The 15467-nt window shown below is 48.0% G+C and overlaps 1 protein-coding gene across 1 annotated transcript in view; it reads right to left on the reverse strand.

Moving 5' to 3' along the window:
* The window catches only part of LOC138567332 (red-sensitive opsin), a 58186-nt gene that overhangs the window by 10275 nt on the left and 32444 nt on the right, over positions 1 to 15467 (reverse strand). The window lies entirely within an intron of this gene.

Below are 15467 nucleotides of genomic sequence, written 5' to 3' on the forward strand. Positions count from 1 at the left end.
TTACAGGCCCTGGGGAGCTTCATTTTCGAGGCAGGATTCTCAAATGATAATCTGGATCCTCTGGAACAGCTTTTCTCTTTTGTCACTGACCGATAGAGTCAAAACTATTTACCTTGTTACATTTTAAATGTGTGTTTAAAACTTTTTTAGTACCATGTTTTACAGTGGAACACATTTGTGGCTAAATAATGCATTTCCAATTATTGTGGCAGTTAATGTTTGCAATTGTTGTATTTTATTTCTGATGGTTGAAGCCCTTGCAATAGAAACCTTCGGACCTAACCTATTTATCAATTAATGTACTCACATAGTCATTCATTCATTCATTGTACAAGATCCACCCACGCATTGTCAATTTTTAAATGTGGTTTTTGTACAAAGCTACCAGGCTACTGTGTCACGACAAGGCTCGCTAATGATGATTTTATTTTGTATATTCATATGCTATTTTCTCAGCGAAGCATACACCTTTAGTTTCTCAGTCATGGTAGGGATGGAATGCTGTATTGTATGTCAAGGGGCATTACCCCTTCCCTTGTCTTACTGTCAAGACTAATCATGGGGTGTGGAGGTGAGTGAGAAACGTTTGGTTGGTGCCGGTGGTACACTGCTTGCACCAGAGAGCAGGCCCACTTTGTAACACCTGAGGCAAAACAGAAGAAGGATTTCAATTTGAGTTCATTCGAAAGAGATTTTATTCAAATTAAAAGAATACAAATGCTTAACTAGCCCTATCGCTATGAGGGAAGATCCCTACCTAATAAAATAAAAGCTAAGGTGGGCATTAAAGTCCAAAATAAAGTTCTTCAGTCCGAATCCTATCTAACTAACTGGCCGTACCACTTTAAAAAAACCATGTAACTAAAAGGAACGATAGGAGGCTTTGTTTAGTACCCTCAACACTGTGTCTGCTTGTGCCAATTTGTATTTGGTGCTTTTGGGATTTTAAAACTTCCTTTTAAATAACACAGGATATTCTTCCCAGTCTTTATATCAAGTTAGGACTTTATTTTCTCCTGTTATCAAAGAAATGGTCTCTTTTCGTCAACATTTCCATTCCTCTGGGATTTATTAAAACAACAAAAAAACCACTTATCCATGTTATTCCAGACTTAGCGGCTGTTCATCCAGTTTTAGCAGAGTTCTGTATCTTCTGTTACTTGTCCAGCCTTATTTCAAAGAGTCCATATCTCTTTCTCAATCCGTCTTTCATAGGGTGTTTGCACCCATGGGTCTCCCGCAACCTTGACAGCTTTCTCAGCACTTGTTCACAGTGTTAGTATTTCTCTCAGTCGCCCTTTTCATGGGGTATTTGCATATTCAGGTTTTTCAGGCTCTCCTAACCCTCATAGCTTTCCCAGCTCTCATTCACAATGTTTGTATTTTTCTTGGTCCCCCTTTCATGGGGTATTTGCACATTCAGGTTTCTCATGCTTCCGTAATCTTAATAGCTTTCCCAGCTCTTTTGCAAAATGTTCGGATTTTCTCAGTCCCCCTTTCATAGGGTATTTGCATATTCGTGTTTCTCAGGCTTCTGTAACCTTGATAACTTTCACAACTCTTATTCACAATGTTCATATTTTTCTCGGTCCCCTTTTGATAGGGTATTTGCACATTCGTGCTTCTCAGGCTCTTGCAACCTTAATGACTTTCACAACTCTTATTCTCTGTCCTTCTTCATAGGGTATTTGCACATTGGGGTTTCTCATGCTCCCGTAACCTTGATAACTTTCACAGTCGTTAATCATAATCTTTGAATCTTTTGACTGTAGGCTCTCCATCGGTTAACCTCATCGGCTTTCCCCACGGCTACCTGTCTCTGTAGCTAGGGTGTGACGTTTGTGGAGCTCAGAGATATGATATGGCATTTATAACGTGCCTATACACAATTGTTTCAAGGTGCTGAGAGGCAAGGGAGGGGGAACAGAGGGAAGACAGAGACACAGATCTTACTAGGCAGGTGACATTGAGATCGCGCAAGTGCAGGGAAAGGGGGAAGGGGAAATGTCAGGGGCAAGGGGGAGGGAGCAGCGCAGTACATGGGAATGGCAGTAAAACAAATAGAATAAATAAAGCAATAAGTAAAAGTGCAGCAAGCCGGTGGCAAGTGAAAGGGTAAGTGCAGACATCAGGTGTCAAGTGCTAGTAGGGGGCTTTAGGGATACAGAAACAGTCCCCAAGTGCAGGGGATGGCATGGAGGCAGTGCAGGGGTGCAACGGGGGGGAGGGGGACCTGTGCCCGTGATCAGCGAGTAGCCAGATGACCAGTACAGTTTCAGCCAGGAGTTCAGCACGGGTGAGGAGGAGAGAAAGCAGAAGCAAAGAGGAAGGTTTTGAGGTGCTTCCGGAATGGGAGATGGTTCTCTTCACATTTCAGGGAGGCTGTTCCAGAGGGAGGCCCCAGCCGAAGAAAGAGATCTACCACCAACTCGTTGCTTGGAGAAGCGACTGACCCTGAAGGAGTTGGAGGCTGATGAGCGAAGAGCTCCACAAGGAAGATATTTAGGAAGAGAGAGTTGAAGGTATTGAGGCCCCAGGCCCCAGAAGGCCTTGTGGATAATGCAGAGGGGTTTGAACTTAATACTTGCAGCCACTGGGAGTCAGTGCAGAGATTTCAGTCCTGGAGAGAAACAATCCCTGGGCTTGAGGCCAAGGACAAGTCTCGCAGTCCTGTTCTGGATGAGTTGCAGAGGGCGGAGAGTAGAAGCAGGCAGATTTAGAAAGAGGCTGTTGCAGTAGTCCAGCCTAGAGAGAACCAGAGCTCTGGAGACAGTGAGCTCCTGGGGAAGGAGAGGAAAGGAAGGATACCTCTGAGGAGGTGCAGCTGGTAGTGTGACTTCTTAGAGACGTCAGTGATGTGAGGAGAGAAGGAGAGTGTGGAGTCAAAGATGACCCTGAGGTTTTTAGCCTAACAGGTGGGAGCAGGAAGAGGGCCAATAGAGGCTGGCCAGAGAGTGACAGGAATGGAGGGAGCAGGTGTGCCAATGAGGAGAATCTTGGCCTTACTGGCATTAAGGCAGAGATCATTGGCGGCACACCACTCCTGGATAGCAGACAGACAGTGATGATAGAAGGAGAAGAAATGCCGGGAGGGAGCCTGAAGATGAGTTGAGTGTCATCCGCATAGCACTGAAAGTTGGGGCAGGGAGCGGCAATGCGGTGGGCAAGAAGTGCCAGGTATTGGTTGAACAGCCAGTGAGAGAGGTTAGACCCCTGGGGAACACCACAGGTAGAGAGAGAGAGATAGAAGAGAGGAAGGACCCAAGTTGGACCTGCGAGGTTTGATTGGAGAGGAAAGAGGTCAGCCAATCCATGGCCTGATCAGTGATACCCAGGTTGAGCAGGATGGCATGGTTGACCGTGTCAAAGGCAGAAGAGAGATAAAGTAAGTTGAGGACACACGGGGTGTTGGAATAGAGGTTGAAGAGCAGGTCCTCACTGATGTTCAGGAGATGAGTTTCCATGCTTCTGGCAGCTCTGAAGCCAGACTGATGGTCATAGAGACAACCCACAGATGCAGTGTGAAGATTAAGCTGGGAGATGGCCAGCTTTTCCAGGAGTTTGCCCAGGAAAGGAATGATGGAGATTGGGCGATAGTTAGCTAGGCAGGAGGGGGTCAGCTGTCAGTTTCTTAAGAAGAGGGTGCACAAGGGAGTGCTTCAAGGGGGAGGGGAAGACACCAGTGGTGAAGGAGTGGTTGCAGAAGTCAGCCAGAGCAGGGGCCAACGTGTCAATGTGGTCCTTGATGGTTTTGGAGGAACAGGGGTGAACCTGTTTTGATGAGACTTTCATAGATCAGACTTGTCTAAAAAAACTTGTCTGGGGAGAACAGGAGAAAGGCAGAGAAGGAGGGAGGAGAGGTGGCCAAAGAAGGGGCAGAGAAAGAGCAGGGAGTAGAGGGGGCTGGGGGAACGGAAGAGAGAAAGGACAGGATGCCCTGAGTTTTAGAGATGAAATGAGAAGCCAGGGCTGTGCAGAGGGCTTGGGAGGGGACAGGAGAGGTAGAGACTGCAGCAGGATTGGCCAGCTCCTTGCAGATTTTAAAGAGTATGCCGAGTTGTTAGATGCCGCAGAGATGCAGACTTGGATTTGGGCTCTCTTCTTGGTGCAGACAGAGAGCCGGCATTGCCTTTGGAGCAGGTGGCAGGCTAGTTTGTCAGAGGGTGTACCGGAAGCACGCCATTTCCTCTCAGCCACCCTGCACTTGCGTTTAAGGGTGGGGTGGTCTGAGTCGTACCAGGAGTTGCACTCGGCTTTGGGCTTCAAGCGAATATTCATGACTGGGGCAAGAACATCGAGAGTATCAGATATAGCAGAGTGGAGCATGCTGCATCAGGGTGTGAGTCAGCCAAAGGGGGACCGGTGGGGGTGGGGGTGAGAAAGAGACTTGGGCTTCCTCCAAGTATCTGGTCTTGGTGTCCGTTACCGGCCTCCTCGCCCACCACAACTCGCCTGTAGTCACGACACCAGATAAGATGTGGGGATTCCTGTCTCGGCTCCTTCTCCGACCTTGGTTCCTTGGTCGGCTAGAACGCCAATGCTCAGGCGTTCGGCGTGCCACTTGCTCACCCTCCTTTCTGCCACAGGCTATGTGGCCCTGTGTGGATCCAGCCCTCCAGAAGATTCAGAGGCTTCCCTATGCATAGTGGTTCCTCCTCATCCATAGGAGTTTCCTCTCTTATACATATCACATGAATAAACAGAATGGTATCGCTCTTTGTTGACTATGGCATTCAGGTTAGGTTCGGCATTGCCTGTAGCCAATACATGAAAAGAAGGATCTTGGTGGAATACAGTAATTTCTGGAGATATTAAAGTATTTTCCAGATCCATCTGTGCAGGCAAGGTGGTTTGGACTGGGACTTCCTCTCTGGAATGAGAGTCCTTGTCCCAGAGAGGGGAGTCACTGCCAGTGAGTGTGAGTTCTCTCTTGCCCAGACCCCTACAGAGGGTCCTGTATAGCAAGCTCACCTCCCTAAGCTCAAAGGGAGTGGCTTCCCTCTGGGGAGAAGGGACAAATTGTCCAGATTTGTCACATACCTCTCCTGTTAAATGAGAGACCCCCCTTCATTCAGAAGTGGGAAATGGCTTAAAAGAATCCACGTTGCCTAATTCTTTCCCCTTTTGATGTTCAGCCAAGAAACAAAATGGTTGTAGATCTCAAAACCATCTCATTACTCGAGCGTTAGAATCTTTTCTCAGGCTCATCAAGGTTAGGGTAGAATGGTCAATCACAAGCCAGAATCTCCTTCCGCTAATGTAGTATCTCCAGTTCAGGATTGACCATTTGATGGCTAGGCCTTCAAGTTCTACTGTTGCATTTGCATGTTCTCAGTGAAATAATATATGTCTGGTGTATAGGACTAGAGGTTTCCAAGCCATCATGTTCTTGTGACAGCAAGGCTCCTATTCTGACTTTAGAAGCATCTGTCTGCAGAATGATTTCAATATTGAAATGAGGCATCTTCAGGACAGGGTCTTGACACAAGATTTGTTTGAGACCTTCAAATCTTTGTTGGTCTTCACTTCCCCAGACAAGCTTTTGTGGATGGGAATTTGTGAGCTTGTCAGTAAGATTGGCAGTAAAGGTGAAATAGTTGCTTAGGAACCTTTTATAGTAGCCGGTCAATCCAAGGAAAGCACAAAGTTCCCTTTTGGTTTTTGGTACAGGTGTGGTTTATATCACTTTGACCTGTTTCTTTTTGGTGTTTAATCAGTCCGCTTCCCACATAATGACCCAGATACTTTACAGCCGACTGGGCCAGGTGACATTTTCTTTGTATTTGCTGTTAAAACCACTCTACGGTTGGCTTTTGCTGTCACATAAAGATTGGGCATCTGTTTGGGCTATGGATGATAATGTCAACTAAATAAGCTCCACGGAAGCTAGAGTAGCATCTTAGTCCATCAGCCTTTGGAAAGTGGCAGAAGCACTGTTCAACCCAAAAGGGAGTACTTTGAATTCGAAGAGACCCTGAGGGGTATAAAAGGTGTTTTGTTCCCTATTGGTGGGGTTCAGGGGGCACCTGTCAACAGCTTTTGGTTACGTCCAGCATGGAGATATACTTTGACGACTCTAGCTTCTCAATGAGTTTGTCGGTTTGGAGCATCGGGTAATTGTCAACGGTAGAGCTGGAATTCAGTTTTCTAAAGTCTATGCAAAATCTCCAGGACTTATCCGGTTTGGCTACTTGGACAATGGGGGACAACCAAGGACTCTCTGAGGGCTCAATGATATTAGCCTTGAGTATCTCCTGGAGTACGACCTCAATAATTTTCCTCCGGAATCCTATACGGCTTAAGGTTTACCATTTGTCCGGCAGGCATCTGGATATAATGGTAGACGTTTTGCACTCTGCCAGGTTGTTCTGAAAAGACCTCTGGAAATTGGTCTAACAGGTCGTGGAGGTCTTCCTGTTGGGAGACTGGTAGATGGGTAAAGATTAGTTGTTGGTCAAGCGCGGATCGGTAAGGATGGTGGCCATGGTCACCGTAATCTCCTCCACAGGATCCATCTTCCATTCTTTCAACAGGTTGATATGGTAAACTTGGGTTTTCTATTGTCTGTCTGGTGGGGCCACTAATTAGTTTAATTGCCTTTTTTCAAGGATTGTGTAAGGCTGGTACCATTTTGATATCATTTTGTTCTCTGAGGTGGGAAGGAGAACTAGGACAGACTCCCCAACGGAAAAAGACCTGGCTACTGCTTGTCTATCATGTAGGGTTTTCTGATGTCCCTATGCCCTATTGAGATGGTGTTTGAAAATTTCCCTCACTGCCTTCATATGTGATTTAAATTTTTGTTCTTTTTGGGAAATGGATAGGATGGCTTCTTCCCTTTATTCCCAGGCCTCTTTCAAATTATCTACAATGCCTCAAAGCTCTCGTCCATACAGTAATTCAAATGGTGAGTAGCCTAGAGACACCTGCAGAGTTTTCCTGATGGCAAGTAGGACCCACGAAATCATAACGTTCCAGTTTCTGCCATCTGACTAAACCTTTCTACTAGGCCATCTGTTTGGGTTTGATAAACGGAGGTCTGAAGGGATTTGATTTTGAACATCTCCCATGATCTTTGTGCGGTGTTGTGCGAGGCCGGTGTTTGGCGACAAAGGAGTTGCAGCTCTGAGTGCGAGTACGCTGTGCAGCCATCGACCATCAGCGACCGCACAGTAAGAAAGGTGCAAGCAGAGGGAGTAGCCATTGCTGCTCTCTACTAAACTGCTCTGCCCTCACGCGTACTTCCACTTAAACGCTTGTCTCAACGTACACTGTCTCTGTGCGCTCAATAGGCTTCCTCTCTCACAGTTGCCTCACTTTGTTTTCCCCTGCTGTTTCATTTGTGTTTTTCTCCCTCTAGGTGTTTGTTCCTGTGCTGTTACTTCACTCTGCTTCTGTTGTGCCCTCTAGGCCTATTTCCCTCTGAAGGTTCCTCCCCTTATGTGTTTCTGCTAGTTTATTGTTAGTTGTACTTTACATTCTGCTTCTGTTGTGCCTCTTAGGCCCTTTTCCCTCCCTAGGGTTCACCTCTGTGTTTACTGTTGGTATTGTTCGTGAAACCAGGTCTTCTCCCCCCGTCTAGGTGCCTGCTCCTCTGTGGGTCCACTTGGGTTACTGTTGGTTGTTGTTCACGCGCCCCCCAACTCTAGTCCTGCTGCTCCCAGTTGTCTGCCTCCTCTGCCCATTCCCCTGTGTGTTCATTCCCACTGTTGAGTCTACATGCCTGTGCCTCTCTGTTGCATTCTTTACTGTGCCTCCCTCTGTGTCCCTCCCTTTGCTATGTCCCCACCCAGTGCATCCTGTGTGGCATAGCTCTGTGCTGTGCTTCCTGTCCTCCCTCTTCTCTCTCTTGCTTTTTCCTCTCTTTTCTACCTACACCCCTCTATGGTGCTCTCGGTCTCACCCATCTTCTCTAACAGTTTTTCTATCACCTATCCCATCCCTCTCACAAAGTTTGGAAGGAAGAAGTTCAAGAAGGATATCCTGGTCTCCAATCCAGGCCTTCCCATTACTGACACCCACATCAGTTCCTCCTCCTCCGGACAGACTCTTACCGACATCCTCTTTGTCGTTCCGTCTCCCGGCCTATGGACCGTACATATGGTCGCTGTTCTCTCTCCTTTCTCTTCATCTCCCATTTATGGTGGCACAAGATGGGAGGTTCTCTTGGCATCCTTCCTGTCCTCCAAAACCATCATTAATGTTTATCTAAATGGGACTGTCATGGTCCAGGGCATGTGGATAGGCGTCTCCCACATCTTCTCAACTTCCTCCCTTCTCTTGCTACTCTACCACCTCTCTGGCCCCTCAGCCACCTTCCTCCTGTACATCTCTGGCTCCTCTGTCACTCCCTTCCACCTCCACTGCCTCCTCTGTGGCTCTCCCCTCTACCTCCTCTCTGGGCCCTTTGCCACCTTCCTCTTCTACCGCTCCGGCTCCTCTGCCACTCACCTCATGATCTGCTGTCTACTCTCTGGTGCCCTCCTCTTCCTCCTCTCTGGGCCATCTGCCCCCTCCTTCTACCTCTGCCCTCTCATGGGTCCCTCTACCTCTTCAACTAGGTGTACCTCCCTCCTGTACCCTACCCCGGAAGTCTTTCAAAAGTGGCAACCTGGTCCACGTAGCTACTCTAAACACTTGTTCTGCTGTCAAACGCTCCTCTGATATCTGCCACCTCCTCGAAGACCTTGATCTGGATGTTCTCGCTCTCACTGAGACTTGGTTCATGTCCAGCTCTGTCACAAGTTTTGACACTCTCCTCCCTGAGGGCTAGAAGATCCTCTCCAAACCCAGGACCAGAGGTGGAGTGACCCTGATCTTTCCTGAGTGGGTCCCCTTCTCTATCATTCCCACACATGCTTACTCTTCCTTTGAATGCCTCGTCTGCAGGCTCTCTCACTCTCCTGACCTCTCTCTGACTCTTGTCACCATCTACTGGCCACCTGGCCTGGACCGTACATATGGTTGCATATATAACGCAAGTGCAGAGCAACCGAGCGGAAGTGGAGGGCTTCGGGCACATCCTCTGAGAAACCGGCATGCCGCCTGCTCCAAAGGCAATACAGACTCTCCGTCTTCTCCAGGAAGAGGGTCCATATTAAAGCCTGTGTCTCTGCACCCTCTAACAGCACGGCCAAATGTTTCAAAATATGTAAGGAGCTGGACAATCCGCCTGCTGTCTCTAACTCTCCTGTTCCTTCCCAGGCCCTCTGTACGGCCCTGACCTCTCATTTCACCACTGTAACTCAGGACATCCTGTCCACACTATCCTCCCCTCATCATCTGTCTCCCCCTACCACACTCAGGCCCCCTCTGGCCACCCTCCCCTCTCCACTCCTTCCCTCCTCTCTCTCTCCTATGACACCTGATGATGTTTCTCGACAAGTCTGGTCTATGAAAGTTTCATCCATACAGGTGCTCCCCTGCTCCTCCAGAACCATTAAGGACAACATTGTTTTCCTAGCTCCAGTCTTGGCCAATTTCTGCAATCATTCCTTTGCCACTGGATCTTTCCCCTCTCTTCTGAAGCACTCCCTTGTGCACCACCTCCTGAAAAAGCCTTTGAATGGATTGGGTCCTCCCACGTATTCCTCATCTTATGATATCTCCATATCCAGCTGCTTTAGAAATTTGTTACAGCAGGGGCGCTGAGCGCCCACGCCTGTCAACTCGATGCCCCTCGAGGGCCTCCATCTCAGTGTCAACGTCATCAATGGTATATAGCACAAGCAGCGACCGTTGGCTTCAGTTCTGTTTTTCTGCGAGAGCTATCGCTTCGAATATCGGCACGCTTCGGTTCCTTGTCAAGAAACTTTCGTATTTAGTGAAAAAATGACATTGTTGTTGGCATCATCGACTCTGAGATCAGGGTTCAAAAAATGTCACGACTGTGTCGCAAAAATGGCCCTTACGGACCCCCATCAGGTGTGTCTGTGGTGCTTAGGATCCACTCATTTAACATTGGAGTGTGGGTCCTGCCTATCTTTGACAGCGAAAGCCTTGAAAGAGCATAGACAGAAGTTAGCTTCTGGTAGGTTTCACAAATTCCCTTCGACAACTCTGTTGAAAAAGCGATCCTCGGACGAGTCGAGAGATGACTCTCCTCGTTGGAAGAAAGCTAAAAGGTCCCGATCCCGCAGTGGCTCATACCACTCGTCATCATCCTCATGGCGGTCGAAGAAAAGGCACCACAGATAGCCGTCTTTGTCATCTCATGCCTGACCAAATCGGCCTCACCTGCTGAGTGGGAGAGGTTCAAACTAAAAATGCTAAAAGCATTCTAGAATGCGGCCTCCACCCCCCACCCCGAAGAAAGATAAGAGCCAAACATGACAAAAAGGCAAAGGACAAAACCTGTGCACGCACCCTCTGGTCCGAATGTCCAGGAGATAACTCCTTGGGAACCCTCAAAGGTTCCCTCGAGTAGAGAAAATACTTTTTCGAAGACAAACTCATCTACGCCATTGGTGCCGAGAGACTCCAAAGTTGATGCCTAAAATAGCCTCAACGCCACAGCCATCGAAGCCCTCGACGTCCGGGGAGTCGACGGCTTTAACACCATTGTCGACACAAATAGCGAAACCCTCGAAGGATGTCGAGAAAAATTTCCACTGCCTAAGGAAGTCTTTTTTAAGTCTCTTTCCTCAATTTATGAGGATGATGAGCCATCTTTCGGATGAAAAACGTCCCTTTGGGTTGCAGTATGGGACACAAAATGTTCCAGAGGCCTTCATTTCAGAGGACTCAAAAATAAATGACCTTCATGGAACCCTGCAAACTGCAAGTGGGTTGGACGCTTCCCCAGAAATAGAGATTGGCAGACCAGATCCCTCAGACCATGCCGAAGGATCTTACAGACAAGACCCCAGGAGGACCCTATTCTTCCTTTCCATGTAGCTCTACAAAGGAGAGTTGATGTCAATTGGGAGACGCCAGAAATAATTCCAACAGTGAACAAAGAACTGACAAGCAAGCACAGAGCTTCAAGCAGTGACCCTTACTATCTGACAAAGCATCCAACTCCCGAAAGTTTGGTAGTTCAGGATGCTACTTCTACATCCAAACAAAATGCATACCCATCTACCCCACCGGACAGAGATGGAAAGTGTTATGACGGTTTGGCTAGAAAGGTTTTCTCTGCGGGGAGTATGGCTCCTAAATCGGCACATGCCACGTGTGCACTGGCCAAGTTCACTTTCACCTTATGGGATTGCATAGCGATGGAGGCTGAACATATCCCCAAAGGGGAAGAACGAGACAGCTTTGTAAACATTGTCAAGGATGGGAAAGATGCAATGTGAGAATCCCTCCATACTGGTTTCGACCCTGCAGACAGTATCAGCAGGGCTATGGCAGCTAGCACTGTAATGCACAAATTTGCCTGGTTGAGAAAGTCTGGTTTTGCTCGAGATGTGCACTCTAGACTTCTTAACATTCCCCTTGATGGCACACAAATATTTGGCGACAACGCTGACGAGAGTCTGGAGAAGCTGCAGCTCTCCAAAGCAGCAGCCAAATCCATTGGCGCTGCAATCAGACAGCCACAAACTCACCCCACTGGTACAGCTTGGAGGGGCAGGTCCTTTCGCTATTACTCCTCAGTTGGAAGAGTGAGAGGACTGTTGAATCAAAGAGGTCAGAGAAGATTCCCCTGTGGTGGACAGGGAAGAGGTGCAAAGACTGCTCAGCCTCTGTATCAGCCGCTTCAAAACATCTATGAGGCCTTACTCAACAAAACCCTGGTGGGAGGCAGACTCTCACAGCATCTGAAAGAATGGGGGGTATTACTTCAGATGCATTGGCATTGGAAACAGTTGCCCAGGGTTACTGCCTTCCCTTTCTAAAAAGGTCTCAAGATCATTCACCAGGGAACAGCTCTTTTCAGAGTTCCAGATCGGCTCCTTATTCAGGACATTTTTACCCTGATGGAGAAAGGTGCTATAGAACAGGTACCTGTAGCGTAGAGGAACTAGGGTTGGTACTCCCCTTACTTTCTAATTCACAAGAAGGACGGAGGATTGAGACCCTTCTTCAACTTAAGAGACTTGAACAAGTTCCTCAGGAAGGACAAGTTCAAGATGGTTACTTTTCTCAGATCCTTCAGGCCCTCCAGCTTCAGGACTGGATGGTATCATTGGACCTTCAGGATGCTTACTTTCATGTGCCAATCCATCACAGGCACAGAAAGTACCTGAGGTTCGCCGTTGGCGGTTCTCATTGATGGCGGTGGTGGCAGCGAGTCTCAGGAAAGGGGGATTCACGTTTTACCCCTACCTGGACAATTGGCTGATCAGGGCACGTTCTCCCGAACAGGCCCTGGAACATCTCAGCTCCACCTGTCACTCCTTTCACAAACTGGGCTTCTCCCTCAAATTCAAGAAGTCCTACATGATACCATCTCAAAGGCTCCAATTCATCAGAGCTGTCCTTGGGAAAAGCCACGCCACCAAGGTGAGGGCTCAAAACATTCTGCAGATGGTCACCAATTCCAGAGTGCCCAGCGTCTTCCGGCCTTCTATTTTTTGAGGTTGCTCGTCCTTATGGCATCCTGCATTTTCCTGATACCAGAGGCTCACATGAGAATGAGATCCCTTCAATGGGCCCTCAGGACTCAACGGCGACGGACGCTCTGAGCAGGCAGAACACAGTCTCCCACAACTGGGAACTAGCTCAGGAAGTTCTTCAAGGGACCTTCACCCTTTGGGGAACCCCTCAAGTGGATCTCTTTGTGACCAGTGTCAACCAGAAGTGCGAACTGAACTGCTCCAGCGGATTTCCCCCAAGAGGAGCACTAGAAGACGCATTCGTAGTGAACTGGGAGTTTCCTCACGTGATCAGGAGGTTGAGAAAGTTTGGGAAATCCATGATCCTAATTGCCCCGGATTGGGCTAGGAGGAGGTGGTACCCGGACCTTCTGGACATGTCCATCTGCCATCCAATACGTCTTCCACAAAGAGAGGACCTTCTCTTGCGAGAGGAGGGTCAGGTTCCCCATCCAGAGGTCAAGACACTCAACCTACACACATGGTTTCTAAGAGGTTGAGATATAAGGATTGGGACCTCCCAGCCAACGTAATGGAGATTTTGAATGCCAACAATGAAATCCTGCCGTTGGAACAAATTATGCAGCTAGTGCAGGGATAACAATGTGGACCCTTTTACATGCAGTACGCCTATGGTGTTATTATTCTTGTTGCACCTGGCCAATCTCGGGCTCCAAGTTGGTACAATTAAAGGGTATCTAGCAGCGCTATCTATTTTCAAGTGTTCCTCTGAAGCAGTATCTTTCTTCATGATTCCACTGGTTATACAGTTTTTGAAAGGATTGACAAATCTCTTTCCTCCTGTCCCTTTTGAAGTCCCGGTTGGGATCTCAACCTAGTTCTGAAATTTCTTTTGTGTGCTCCATTTAAGCATATTTCATCCTGTCCTTTAAGATTGCTAACCTTAAAGACCATCTTTTAGTGGCTCTTACATCAGCCCGTAGGGTGAGTGAACTTCAAACTTGTCCTGCAAGCCTCCTTACACAGTCTTCTTTAAGGATAGATTGGTCCTTAAAAGTTAAACCTACCTTTCTACCAAAAATTGTGTCTGAGTTTCATTCAACTCAAAACATTATTCTACCTTCTTTCTATCTATCCCCCACCTCATCCTGGAAAGGAAGAGGAGAGGCTACATAGGCTTGACCCAAATTGTGCACTTAGCTTCTACATTTCCAGAATGTCTAAATTAAGAAAATATAATCAACTTTTTTTTGATTATACAGTCCATAAGTTGGGTATGACGGTCTCAAAACAAACTTTATCGAGGTGGATCATCCTAAGATTCTCGGAATGCTACAGATTAGCTGGAAAAGATCCTCCTGAGGGTATCAGAGCACATTTGACCAGGGGCATGGCTACTTCCTCTTGCTTACAGAGCAGAGTACCAAATCACAATATTTGTGTGGCTACAACATGGTCCTCAGTCCACACTTTCACCAAGCATTATAGTCTGGACTCTTCCTCAGGCCGTGAAGGTGTTTTGGGGAAGGCAGTGTTACATTCTGTACACATAGACCAATAAGGAACTACTAAATTCTAATTTGAAACTGTAAATTCTGACTCCCTCCTCCAAAGATAAGATGAGGAATACGCGGGAGGACACAATTCATTCATAAAACAAGTTAATTACCCGTGGTAACGTTCTTTTGACTGGATGTTCCTCCCACATATTCCTTATTGCCCCTCCCAGCCTACCATGCAGAAGAGTTTCCATGTCATTGCAGTTTACGCTCTTTCAGGTTGAGTAGCTGTCGAGTGTAGGATAAACCAATACACGTAAAAACGGAACTGAAGCCAACGGTCGCTGTGCGTGCTATATACCATTGATGACGTCGCTCATTCCTTACTGTCTATCCGCTGTTCAGGGATGGTGCACCTCTAATGACCTCTGCTTTAATGCCAGTGAGACAGAGATCCTTCTCATTGGGACCCCTGCTCCTACTTTGCCTCTCTCACTCTGGCCGCCCTCGTTGGGCCCCCTCCCCTCACCCTCCTGTGAGGCAAAAAACCTTGGTGTCATCTTCGACTCCATTCTCTCCTTCTCCCCACACATCACAGACCTTGACAAGAAGGCCCACTTCCAGCTGCACATCCTCAGGGGTATTCTACCTTTTCTCACCTTCCCCCAGAAGCTCCCTGTCTCCAGAGCTCTGGTTCTCTCCAGGTTGGACTACTGCAATAGCCTCTTTCTAATTCCACTCTTCGCCCTCTTCAACTAATCGAGAACAGGACTGCAAGACTGCAAGACTTATCCTTGGCCTCAAGCCCATGGAACGCATCTCCCTATCTCTGAAGTCTCTCCACTGGCTCCCTGTGGCTGTGAGGGTCGAGTTCAAGATCCTCTGCAACATCCACAAGGCTTTCTGGGTCCATGGTCCTCTCGATATCCAACACTCTCGTCCTAAATACCTTCCTTCTAGAGCCCTCCGCTCAGCTACCTCAAACTCTCTGCGGGCCAGATGCTTCTCCTAACAGAGAGTAAGGGGTAGATCTCTCTCCTCTTCAGTTGCCTCCCGCTGGAATGGTCTCCCTGCCCCTCTCAGACTTGAGCCAGATCACCAAAAGTTCCGGAAACTGCTCAAGACTTTCCCCTTCTCTTCTTCCTTCTTTCTCCCTCACCCCTGCTAATCTACCTGTCTGCTCACCCTGACTGGTGACGTGGTCACCGTCAGAGTCACAGAGGGACCATGCCCTCCCTCTGGCCTACCTAGCACTTCCGGTCTGGGACTGTACCTGTGTAGTCCTCTGCAGTCCCCACACTTACTCAGGGCCCTGCTGCCCTGACTGCACTTCCCCTTGTACACCTTCCCTGCAATTCTCCCCAAACCCTCTCACCTGCACTTCTCATTGCACTTGCACAATCTGAATGTCACAAGGCCTAGCAAGATCATTTGTATTGTCTTCCCTTTGTGCCCCCTTCTTGTC

This window comes from Ambystoma mexicanum, chromosome 2p (assembly GCF_040938575.1).
Source record: "Ambystoma mexicanum isolate Mex_15411 chromosome 2p, UKY_AmexF1_1, whole genome shotgun sequence".
Taxonomy (NCBI): Eukaryota; Metazoa; Chordata; class Amphibia; order Caudata; family Ambystomatidae; genus Ambystoma; species Ambystoma mexicanum.